General features: G+C 34.1%; 1 pseudogene across 1 annotated transcript in view; it reads right to left on the reverse strand.

Moving 5' to 3' along the window:
- Positions 1-2,575: 2,575 nt before the first annotated feature.
- The window catches only part of LOC143230918 (uncharacterized), a 33,902-nt pseudogene continuing 22,714 nt past the window's right edge, over positions 2,576-13,763 (reverse strand). Inside the window, exons 5-6 of the transcript XR_013016692.1 lie at positions 6,385-6,562; positions 2,576-4,800 (exon numbers count right to left, since the gene is read on the reverse strand). The product of XR_013016692.1 is annotated as an uncharacterized LOC143230918 (transcript). The remainder of the gene's footprint in view (positions 4,801-6,384; positions 6,563-13,763) is intronic.

The following is a 13,763-nucleotide window of genomic DNA, read 5'->3' on the forward strand; positions in this document are numbered from 1 at the left end:
TCTAGAAATGCTATACTAAATACAATTCTGGAAGTTCTTCAGTGCTTTATTTACATACAAATGCTAAACTAAATACAATTCTAATTAGGAATAAAGGAAACTCACTGCATCACCTTAAAAACAATGGAGTAAATGGATAATAATATATGATATAAATATGTCTGTTTTATTAATATAAACTACGAATTAAAAACTATTAACTACTACTGAAATTTCAATATTGTAATCACAAGAGGGCACTAAAGTGGTTTACCTTCAACTGTTGAGGGGTGGAAAGTATCTGATAGTGTAAAATTGATGCATGATTTATGACATAATTCAACTGCAGTTTTATAATGGTTGCTCTGATGACATTTTGACCAATGTTTAATATCTTATTAATCAGTATTCTGATTTTATTACTTTACCTGTGTGTGTGTGTGCAACAAAAAGGTAAATACAAATTACTCAACTATGTTTTACGACACGCCTGTTGGTGCACAGTTATACAATACCCGTTTTGTTATGACTTACCACATCTTAAAGTTTTCACAGATATAAAAACACAAGTTAAACACGCCTGTTGGTGCACAGTTATACAATACCCGTTTTGTTATGACTTACCACATCTTAAAGTTTTCACAGATATAAAAACACAAGTTAAACACGCCTGTTGGTGCACAGTTATACAATACCCGTTTTGTTATGACTTACCACATCTTAAAGTTTTCACAGATATAAAACACAAGTTAAACACGCCTGTTGGTGCACAGTTATACAATACCCGTTTTGTTATGACTTACCACATCTTAAAGTTTTCACAGATATAAAAACACAAGTTAAACACGCCTGTTGGTGCACAGTTATACAATACCCGTTTTGTTATGACTTACCACATCTAAACTTTTCACAGATATAAAAACACAAGTTAAACACGCCTGTTGGTGCACAGTTATACAATACCCGTTTTGTTATGACTTACCATATCTAAAGTTTTCACAGATATAAAAACACAAGTTAAACACGCCTGTTGGTGCACAGTTATACAATACCCGTTTTGTTATGACTTACCACATCTTAAAGTTTTCACAGATATAAAAACACAAGTTAAACACGCCTGTTGGTGCACAGTTATACAATACCCGTTTTGTTATGACTTACCACATCTAAAGTTTTCACAGATATAAAACACAAGTTAAACACGCCTGTTGGTGCACAGTTATACAATACCCGTTTTGTTATGACTTACCAGTTTTCACAGATATCTTAAAGTTTTCACAGATATAAAAACACAAGTTAAACACGCCTGTTGGTGCACAGTTATACAATACCCGTTTTGTTATGACTTACCACATCTTAAACTTTTCACAGATATAAAAACACAAGTTAAACACGCCTGTTGGTGCACAGTTATACAATACCCGTTTTGTTATGACTTACCACATCTTAAAGTTTTCACAGATATAAAAACACAAGTTAAACACGCCTGTTGGTGCACAGTTATACAATACCCGTTTTGTTATGACTTACCATATCTAAAGTTTTCACAGATATAAAAACACAAGTTAAACACGCCTGTTGGTGCACAGTTATACAATACCCGTTTTGTTATGACTTACCACATCCAAACTTTTCACAGATATAAAAACACAAGTTAAACACGCCTGTTGGTGCACAGTTATACAATACCCGTTTTGTTATGACTTACCATATCTAAACTTTTCACAGATATAAAACACAAGTTAAACACGCCTGTTGGTGCACAGTTATACAATACCCGTTTTGTTATGACTTACCACATCTTAAAGTTTTCACAGATATAAAAACATAAGTTAAACACGCCTGTTGGTGCACAGTTATACAATACCCGTTTTGTTATGACTTACCATATCTTAAAGTTTTCACAGATATAAAAACACAAGTTAACTCTGCTTATTTTTCAATGTTCTCATTGAAACTTCAAAAACTAGCTTCACTCAGCCGGCATCATACCATACTGATAAAACAGCTACACATACTGGTAAAGCTTCACTCATGGCATCATACCATACTGATAAAGCTTCACTCAGCCGGCATCATACCATACTGATAAAGCTTCACTCAGCCGGCATCATACCATACTGATAAAGCTTCACTCAGCCGGCATCATACCATACTGATAAAGCTTCACTCAGCCGGCATCATACCATACTGATAAAGCTTCACTCAGCTGGCATCATACCATACTGATAAAGCTTCACTCAGCCGGCATCATACCATACTGATAAAACAGCTACATAAATGGTAAATCTTTATTCCATAACCTTCATAATTCATTTTTCTAATGTTTTTTTATCCTGCAATTTTTCTATATTTATGATGTATTTTTAATACTACGTCATGAAAATGATAATATACCTTTTCTACAATGGCAGCACTCTTCTATAAACTTCATTTTATCATTGTTTTACCCTTTTAAATATGACATCCCAAGTGGCACAATGGTAAGTCTGGAAGCTTATAATGCTTATGATGATGTTATGATACCCATGGTGGGCAGAGCACAGATGGCTTATAGTGAATCGCTGCACTTAACAACAAGGAAACAAATAAAATAAAACCTTTTAAATATATATATTTCAGCTCTTATTTAATATAATTACATTTGTACAAAAAAATACATATACATAATAAATTTAGATCTTACACTTTAAATCAAAAGGTGGGAAACAGAGTAAAGATGAACAGGGAGATATTTCACATATATAGTTAACTATAAACAATATTATTTGATTTAATATAAAAATTGTAATTTCTTAGATTTTTAGTGACTTATGTGCCGACATAAATATTATCATAAAACTAACTCATGACAATAATGTTATTTACAAATAAAACATTAGTACACTAAAACATAGTCCTAAAAAAACAGTATTTTCTGTCATCAGATAAAAGTAGCTTTCTCATTTCATCAGTACATAATTTTATAAAACTGTAATTGTCCTGTACAGTACTGTTTCCATAAACAGGATGATGTGTTTATCATAAACAGAAACCACTTATCATGTACTAAAGAAAATACTGATATTGAACATTTTAAACTGATTGTTTCTTACAATTTTCCTGCTACACATAACAAAAAATATCCCTCACATCACAAACCTGTTTTATTTGGTTACTTTCCTGAAAATATAATACAAAAACAATGTTTTTGTATAACTTATATAACAAATTATAAACAAAATTAACTTAACATATGACCTTTCTTTGTTCACCTGTCTTTGATAGTAAAACATTTCAGTAGAAAGACCTTCTACTGACATCTTTTTTGTTCAAAAAGTAAATAAAAAAGTGGCCACACAAAGTGCTAATATTGAGCCTGTTAGAACACCACCAACTTTATATTGAGTGTTAAACACAAAGAGTCACATGCTGGGTTTCAGACATTTATAGTTTCCTTCCAAGTAGACATTCTTATGTATTTTATGGTCACAACCTTGTAGAAATTATTTGTCACAAACTATATACCCGTATGGTTTCTCTTAAGTGTGTATTTTTTCATGTTTTTTTAAGTCACTTTTTCTTCCAAACTGCTGGTCACAAACTCCACAGCTGTGTGATTCTTTCTCAACGTGTGTCCCCTGATGTCGTTTAAGTTGACTACTACTTACAAATTCTTTGCCACACACAACACATCTGTATGGTTTCTCTCCAGTGTGTATCCTATGATGTACTTTAAGATGACTATTCCTTCTAAATACTTTACCACACTCTATACAACTGTATGGTTTCTCTCCAGTGTGTATCCTCTGATGTGCTTTAAGGTCACTATTCCTCACAAATTTTTTGCCACACTCTTCACAACTGTAAGGTTTCTCTCCAGTATGTATCCTTTGATGTTTTTTAGATCACTATTACTTCCAAATTGTTTACCACATACTACACAACTGTATGGTTTCTCTCCTGTGTGCACCCTCTCATGCCTCTTGAGTTCACCATTACTTCTGTATTCTTTACCACATACAACACAACTGTATGGTTTCTCTCCAGTGTGTATTCTCTCATGTGATTTAAGATCACTGCTACTTCCAAATTTTTTGCCACACACTACACAAGTGTAAAGTTTCTCCCCAGCATGTCTTCTCTGATGGGTTATGAGGTGACCATTTCTTGCAAATACTTTACCACACTCTGCACAACTGTATGGTTTCTCTCCAGTGTGTACTTTCTGATGTGCCTTAAGTTCACCATTACTCTTAAATTTTTTGCTGCAAATTATACAACTGTATGGTTTTTCACCAGTGTGTGTTCTCTGGTGAGTTATAAGATGACCATTTCTAGCAAATTTTTTACCACACACTACACAATCATAAGGTTTCTCCCCAGTGTGTATTCTATGATGTGTTTTAAGATGACTATTACTTCGAAAATCTTTACCACATACTACACACTTGAATGGTTTTTCTCCAGTGTGTGTCCTGTGATGTATTTTAAGATGACTATTTTTCACAAATTCTTTTCCACACACTACACAACTGCAGAGTTTTTCTGCCGTGTGTGTCCTCTTGTGTTTTATTAGGGCCTTTATGCTTGCAAGTTGTTTGCTACACAGTACACACCTGTACGATTTCTTCCGAGTGTTTTTCCTCTCATTTAATTTTAGGTTATAATTTCTATCTAACTCTTTGTTATTCACAACATTTCTACACGGTTCATCTCTACTACTGGAAATTACACGTACTTTTTGTTTATTTATTCTTGATAACGTGTAACCAAACACTTTCACGTTGTTTGGATTCAGAGACTTTTCTCCATAGCAACTGTTCATAAAGGTTTGTCGATCTACAATCAAAACACATATTTGAATTAAGCAGTATAAATATTAACAAACTGTTGTGGTACTTTAATAAACTATACATTTTGTTACAATCAAAATTAAAAAGCTATACCACACACACACACATACATCTGAAACTAAAATCAATTTGGAAGAAGGAATGATTTAGATATATCAACCAATCTTATTCAGAAAGAACATCCCTACAGAAAAGAAACAGTGGGTTGATACTTTACATGGAATTCTTTTTCAATGCTTTCTTTCTAAGTTCTATTTGTACTGAAAGCATTTAAATGTAACAAGTACCATTAGAACAACAACAAAAATTCATAAAAAATCCAAACTTTTTCTTCCTTTTTTCTATTATATTTTCTGTTTTCATTATACACTGAGAAGAAAATATGAAAAATCTTTGATAATCAAACCATATATTAATATATTAATAGCTAAACTTCATGTATTTTATTCCATTTTATTCTCTTATCAATTACGACACAAGGTTAATTATAATTACATGTAAATAATAACTGTCTTATACATTCTACATGTTTACAAAAATTAATATGTTCTAGTCTTTGTAATCTTGATTTTTTTGTCTTCAGCAACATACACCTCTCTATTCTTGTTTTCCACACTTTTGGAATAACCCCTACCATTATTAAACGGAAGCTACATATGGCAAAATAAACTGAACTTTATAATTTAGTAGCAGTACTTTATTTACACTACAAATATTAAGCACATTTCTAATTACAAATAAAGGAAGCTAACTGTATCATCTTATAAACAATTGAGTAAATGGATAATAACATTTGATACAAGCATGTCTGTTTTATTAACATGAGTATGAATGAAAAAAAATTATATTAACTACTGTTGAAATTTCACCTATGTGGGGCATGCATTATTATGTTTTAAACAAAATGCATTGTATTTAATCACAAGATGGCGCTACAGTAGAGTGGGTTACATTCAACTGTTAATGGGTGAAAAGTATTTTCTATATTAAAATTAATGCATGATTAATAACATAGTTCAACTGCAGCTTCATAAAGGTTTTTCTGATGACATTTTGACTAATGTAATATATCTTAGCAATGTAACTGTATTCTTCTCCAAAGTGCTTATACAGCAGGAGTATCACCATGGAAACCTAACACAAATCTTGATACATCCTAAAGTTAGTTGTGTGTTATGTAGTTCATTCTATAAAAACTTTACAGAAATAACATTTCTCTACTAAGTAATGTGTTTGTTTGTTTGTTCTGAATTTTGTGCGAAGCTATGTGAGGGTTATCTGTGCTAGCTGTCCCTAATTTTGCAGTGTAAGACGAGGAAAGGCAGCTAGTCATCATCACCCACTGTCAACTCTTGGGCTACTCTTTTACCAACAAGTAATGGGATTGACCGTAACATTATAATGCCCCCACAGCTAAAAGGGCAAGCATGTTTAGTGTGACAGGGATTCGAACCCACAAACCTCAGATTACAAGTCGAGTGCCTTATCCACCTGGCCATGCCGGGCCACTAAGTAATGTGTCTAATACCTCATGGTTAATGAACATAGCTCTTACCATGTTTATACTTACTTGATAAACCTTCTAACTCACAGTTAATTTGTTGAAACTCCTCTTTTGGTTCACTTTTCAAACTCATAACATCATGTTGTGAACAATCAACAGTTTCATCATCACTCTTATTGAACTTGGAAATAATACCATCTTCAGATAACTCAGATTGTTCACTTTTAACTTTGATGAATAACTTCTAAAATAAAAATGATAAATAAAAAACAACAGCTAGTATTGTCAGTAAAGAACACACATACCCAACCTTTTCTGTCTCACTAACTGTAAAACTTGCATTTCTGAAAAACATTTAATAAGTTTCTATAGTAAACCAAGAAAAAATTTCCACTTAAAATTACTGTTAACAACAAATGCTTTGTTTACTGTGGGAAACTGAACCTTGTATTTTAGTATCATAATTCCTTAAACTGACAACTGACCTCCCCATGGGACTATGAAAACCTTGCAAGAGCAGTTTTTTCCATTCTTTATAAGTGTGTGAACTAGTATGACTTCCAGTTCACTAGAAATTTGTATAGAGACTGGAACAGAGTTATAACAGCTTAGTAATATGTTGCTAAAAGAAGAAATGCTTGTAGAGATTTCAGCTAAAGTTACAATTTTTTAAAGCTTGCTTTGTAATTTTATATTTTGTACAAATTATAAACTTGCAATATGATAGGAAAATAATTGTTTTTCAAGTAACTAGATGAGTTAGGCCTAAATACATGATTTTGAGTTCACTTGTTCAAGTTCTTACATAAAAATAAACTACAGTACCACATTTAAACATAATGTTTTAATAATTCTATCTTTCTATCTGTACAGCTTGTTTTCAGTTAAGCACAAAACTATACAAATGGGCTATCTGTGTTTTGCTCATTACAGGTATTGAAACCTGGTGTCCAGCACTAGTTCTATATAGCCTTTGTCAAATTGTCATATTTTACAGAGTTACATGGAAAATTTAATAAAGTCTTACACTGCAGTAAGTGACTGTAGCTGACAGAAGATTAACTGTCTCTGACAGCAGTCACTGCAGTAAGTGACTGTAGCTGACAGAAGATTAACTGTCTCTGACAGCAGTCACTGCAGTAAGTGACTGTAGCTGACAGAAGATTAACTGTCTCTGACAGCAGTCACTGCAGTAAGTGACTGTAGCTGACAGAAGATTAACTGTCTCTGACAGCAGTCACTGCAGTAAGTGACTGTAGCTGACAGAAGATTAACTGTCTCTGACAGCAGTCACTGCAGTAAGTGACTGTAGCTGACAGAAGATTAACTGTCTCTGACAGCAGTCACTGCAGTAAGTGACTGTAGCTGACAGAAGATTAACTGTCTCTGACAGCAGTCACTGCAGTAAGTGACTGTAGCTGACAGAAGATTAACTGTCTCTGACAGCAGTCACTGCAGTAAGTGACTGTAGCTGACAGAAGATTAACTGTCTCTGACAGCAGTCACTGCAGTAAGTGACTGTAGCTGACAGAAGATTAACTGTCTCTGACAGCAGTCACTGCAGTAAGTGACTGTAGCTGACAGAAGATTAACTGTCTCTGACAGCAGTCACTGCAGTAAGTGACTGTAGCTGACAGAAGATTAACTGTCTCTGACAGCAGTCACTGCAGTAAGTGACTGTAGCTGACAGAAGATTAACTGTCTCTGACAGCAGTCACTGCAGTAAGTGACTGTAGCTGACAGAAGATTAACTGTCTCTGACAGCAGTCACTGCAGTAAGTGACTGTAGCTGACAGAAGATTAACTGTCTCTGACAGCAGTCACTGCAGTAAGTGACTGTAGCTGACAGAAGATTAACTGTCTCTGACAGCAGTCACTGCAGTAAGTGACTGTAGCTGACAGAAGATTAACTGTCTCTGACAGCAGTCACTGCAGTAAGTGACTGTAGCTGACAGAAGATTAACTGTCTCTGACAGCAGTCACTGCAGTAAGTGACTGTAGCTGACAGAAGATTAACTGTCTCTGACAGCAGTCACTGCAGTAAGTGACTGTAGCTGACAGAAGATTAACTGTCTCTGACAGCAGTCACTGCAGTAAGTGACTGTAGCTGACAGAAGATTAACTGTCTCTGACAGCAGTCACTGCAGTAAGTGACTGTAGCTGACAGAAGATTAACTGTCTCTGACAGCAGTCACTGCAGTAAGTGACTGTAGCTGACAGAAGATTAACTGTCTCTGACAGCAGTCACTGCAGTAAGTGACTGTAGCTGACAGAAGATTAACTGTCTCTGACAGCAGTCACTGCAGTAAGTGACTGTAGCTGACAGAAGATTAACTGTCTCTGACAGCAGTCACTGCAGTAAGTGACTGTAGCTGACAGAAGATTAACTGTCTCTGACAGCAGTCACTGCAGTAAGTGACTGTAGCTGACAGAAGATTAACTGTCTCTGACAGCAGTCACTGCAGTAAGTTACTGTAGCTGACAGAAGATTAACTGTCTCTGACAGCAGTCACTGCAGTAAGTGACTGTAGCTGACAGAAGATTAACTGTCTCTGACAGCAGTCACTGCAGTAAGTGACTGTAGCTGACAGAAGATTAACTGTCTCTGACAGCAGTCACTGCAGTAAGTGACTGTAGCTGACAGAAGATTAACTGTCTCTGACAGCAGTCACTGCAGTAAGTGACTGTAGCTGACAGAAGATTAACTGTCTCTGACAGCAGTCACTGCAGTAAGTGACTGTAGCTGACAGAAGATTTACTGTCTCTGACAGCAGTCACTGCAGTAAGTGACTGTAGCTGACAGAAGATTAACTGTCTCTGACAGCAGTCACTGCAGTAAGTGACTGTAGCTGACAGAAGATTAACTGTCTCTGACAGCAGTCACTGCAGTAAGTGACTGTAGCTGACAGAAGATTAACTGTCTCTGACAGCAGTCACTGCAGTAAGTGACTGTAGCTGACAGAAGATTAACTGTCTCTGACAGCAGTCACTGCAGTAAGTGACTGTAGCTGACAGAAGATTAACTGTCTCTGACAGCAGTCACTGCAGTAAGTGACTGTAGCTGACAGAAGATTAACTGTCTCTGACAGCAGTCACTGCAGTAAGTGACTGTAGCTGACAGAAGATTAACTGTCTCTGACAGCAGTCACTGCAGTAAGTGACTGTAGCTGACAGAAGAGATCAACTTTCCTCCACAAGTGTCAATACATTTTTATCCACATTAGAAAGCAACAATCGTCCACAAGCTTAAACTGACCACCACATCCAAAAGCAGAAAACACAAGTATAAACGATTCCTCAGCCGAGGCTTCAGCCAGCTGATGGTGCAAGGCACCCAGAGGCTCCAGCCAGCAGATGGTGCAAGGCACCCACACAAAGATATCAACTGACTGTCATATTTTCTGTTTTTACCAAAATGTAAGCAAGTTAATGATGTAATAATGTCAAGAAATGTAATGTAAGTGTCTTATATACCATAAAGCATAATAAAGTGAACTATAATGCTAAGCTATGAGGTTCTTTTTGAAAAATGTCACTTACTGAGAACTAACCATGAAATCTAATTACAAGGTAAAAAGTTCGAATAATTTTATTATCAATAAATGTCAATAAACTTGGCATCATAATGTAGCACAAAAACCAAATTTTTATTATCTAATTTTAAAAATAAATATTTAAATGAAATTGTAGTCTCCCCTTCTGTTGTTAGAAACACAAACTTGCTCTCAATTCTCTCTTTCAGTTTGTACAACAGTATAACATATATAGCTGGGAATAATGACAAAGTCAGATGTACAATTTAAATCCCCTAACTTCTCCATTTCAGTTTGTACAACAGTATAACATATATAGCTAGGAATAATGACAAAGTCAGATGTACAATTTAAATCCCCTAACTTCTCCATTTCAGTTTGTACAACAGTATAACATATATAGCTGGGAATAATGACAAAGTCAGATGTACAATTTAAATCTCCTAACTTCTCCATTTCAGTTTGTACAACAATGTAACATATAGAGCTAGGAATAATGACAAACTCAGATGTACAATTTAAATCTCCTAACTTCTCCATTTCAGTTTGTACAACAGTATAACATATATAGCTAGGAATAATGACAAACTCAGATGTACAATTTAAATCTCCTAACTTCTCCATTTCAGTTTGTTCAACAGTATAACATATATAGCTAGGAATAATGACAAACTCAGATGTACAATTTAAATCTCCTAACTTCTCCATTTCAGTTCGTACAACAGTATAACATATAGAGCTAGGAATAATGACAAACTCAGATGTACAATTTAAATCTCCTAACTTCTCCATTTCAGTTTGTACAACAATGTAACATATATAGCTAGGAATAATGACAAAGTCAGATGTACAATTTAAATCCCCTAACTTCTCCATTTCAGTTTGTTCAACAGTATAACATATATAGCTATGAATAATGACAAAGTCAGATGTACAATTTAAATCTCCCAACTTCTCCATTTCAATTTGTACAACAGTATAACATATAGAGCTAGGAATAATGACAAAGTCAGATGTACAGTTTAAATCTCCCAACTTCTCCATTTCAGTTTGTACAACAGTATAACATATATAGCTAGGAATAATGACAAAGTCAGATGTACAATTTAAATCTCCTAACTTCTCCATTTCAGTTTGTACAACAGTATAACATATAGAGCTAGGAATAATGACAAAGTCAGATGTACAATTTAAATCTCCCAACTTCTCCATTTCAGTTTGTACAACAGTATAACATATAGAGCTAGGAATAATGACAAAGTCAGATGTACAATTTAAATCTCCTAACTTCTCCATTTCAGTTCGTACAACAGTATAACATATATAGCTAGGAATAATGACAAAGTCAGATGTACAATTTAAATCTCCTAACTTCTCCATTTCAGTTTGTACAACAGTATAACATATAAAGCTAGGAATAATGACAAAGTCAGATGTACAATTTAAATCTCCTAACTTCTCCATTTCAGTTTGTTCAACAGTATAACACATATAGCTAGGAATAATGACAAACTCAGATGTACAATTTAAATCTCCTAACTTCTCCATTTCAGTTTGTACAACAGTATAACATATATAGCTAGGAATAATGACAAAGTCAGATGTACAATTTAAATCTCCTAACTTCTCCATTTCAGTTTGTACAACAGTATAACATATATAGCTAGGAATAATGACAAACTCAGATGTACAATTTAAATCTCCTAACTTCTCCATTTCAGTTTGTACAACAGCATAACATATATAGCTAGGAATAATGACAAACTCAGATGTACAATTTAAATCTCCTAACTTCTCCATTTCAGTTTGTACAACAGTATAACATATAGAGCTAGGAATAATGACAAACTCAGATATACAATTTAAATCTCCTAGCTTCTCCATTTCAGTTTGTACAACAGTATAACATATATAGCTAGGAATAATGACAAACTCAGATGTACAATTTAAATCTCCTAACTTCTCCATTTCAGTTTGTACAACAGTATAACATATAGAGCTAGGAATAATGACAAAGTCAGATGTACAATTTAAATCTCCTAACTTCTCCATTTCAGTTTGTACAACAGTATAACATATATAGCTAGGAATAATGACAAACTCAGATGTACAATTTAAATCTCCTAACTTCTCCATTTCAGTTTGTACAACAGTATAACATATATAGCTGGGAATAATGACAAAGTCAGATGTACAATTTAAATCTCCTAACTTCTCCATTTCAGTTTGTACAACAGTATAACACATATAGCTAGGAATAATGACAAAGTCAGATGTACAATTTAAATATCCTAACTTCTCCATTTCAGTTTGTACAACAGTATAACATATATAGCTAGGAATAATGACAAAGTCAGATGTACAATTTAAATCTCCTAACTTCTCCATTTCAGTTTGTTCAACAGTATAACATATATAGCTAGGAATAATGACAAAGTCAGATGTACAATTTAAATCTCCTAACTTCTCCATTTGCTGAAATATTAATATATTTTTCAACCATTACAGAAACACTGTCATTCTTTTCTTAGTTTCCAAGGCAGTTTTACAAACCATATTTTCTTATGTGCTACATATGTTTATAATGAATAGAAAAAGAAAACGTTTTGATGTCAAGCTTGCAACCATTCTTTTGAACTTGGCACCAACATATATTAGAAGTGACTGATGTATGTGTGTAAGCAAAGTTTATACTCCCAGTAGAAACAGAATGTTTCATTATTTATACTCCAGTCAGAAAGGCAGTTAAAGCATGGTAGTTTTGGGACATTCTATTCTAGTAACTGGTATTTTGTTGTGTGTTCTAAAACATATTTGAAAAGTAAATGAATTTTTGTTTGGACAAGAAAGTTAGAAATAAAGGACTTAGTTTATTTAACTACTGCTCATTACAGTATATTCACACCACTCACTACCTTGGTGTATGAGAATCTCATAATGTGTTCCTCTGTAATGTACTGCTTTTCAAATATGAACAAACTGCTCATGCAACACAAGCCAGGCAACGAATTAATAAAATTAAAATGGGAAAAACTTAACATTTGAAATCTGAATATCATTAATTGAAATTTGGCACAACTTGTGTATTCAAAGAATATGAAAATAAATATATGTGTGTGTGTGGGTAGTTTCATGGTGGTTATGAGTTTGGTCAAATTACCCAATTTTGATAGTTCCACATGGAAATGATTAACATGCTAGATTTCCTGCTCTGTTAGCAGGTCTTCTTCAGTTGGAATTACATAACTGACCAAAAAAATGTTTAAAAATAGAAGTAATTCATCTGAGAACATCAAGAGATCATGCACATGTGATCAGTAATGGACACATTAACAGTACTGCATAGACCTAACACTGACTATGTATATTTACCTATGATATGTATGTTAATATAACTTTTACATCTGTTAAAAATAGTTTATATTTGAGCACAAAGCTACACAAAAGGGCTATCTGTGCTCGGCTCATCATTACTCTTCCTGTGTGTCTACTGATCCAACTGATCCATACAAATTCACTAAATTTCTGATGGAAACAATGGTAGAAAAGTTGTGGCTAGCTTTTGGGGGAACTGTGTAGTCTGGTTTTATTGCCTGTTCCAGAATATGGTGTTTTATTATTGTGTGATATAGTTGGTGGTTTTTTTTTAAACATAGGAAAGACATTTAAGTTTGGTGGTGAAGAATGTGAGGTGACAATATTGTGTAGAATTTCAATCCTGGTGTCAATGAACCTAGGGACACAGGTTTCAAATACTTTTTTTTTTAACAGTTTAAGATACTACGTTTGACAGATAATAGACGGCATGAAGTTTGATTGAGGTACTAGTTACTGTGCATTAATTTTCTGTAGGTTAACACATCCTTGTTTAAATGAAGTTATGTTAACAGATTAAGTTTTGTTTCACTGAGA

Source organism: Tachypleus tridentatus, chromosome 1 (assembly GCF_004210375.1).
Source record: "Tachypleus tridentatus isolate NWPU-2018 chromosome 1, ASM421037v1, whole genome shotgun sequence".
Classification (NCBI taxonomy): Eukaryota; Metazoa; Arthropoda; class Merostomata; order Xiphosura; family Limulidae; genus Tachypleus; species Tachypleus tridentatus.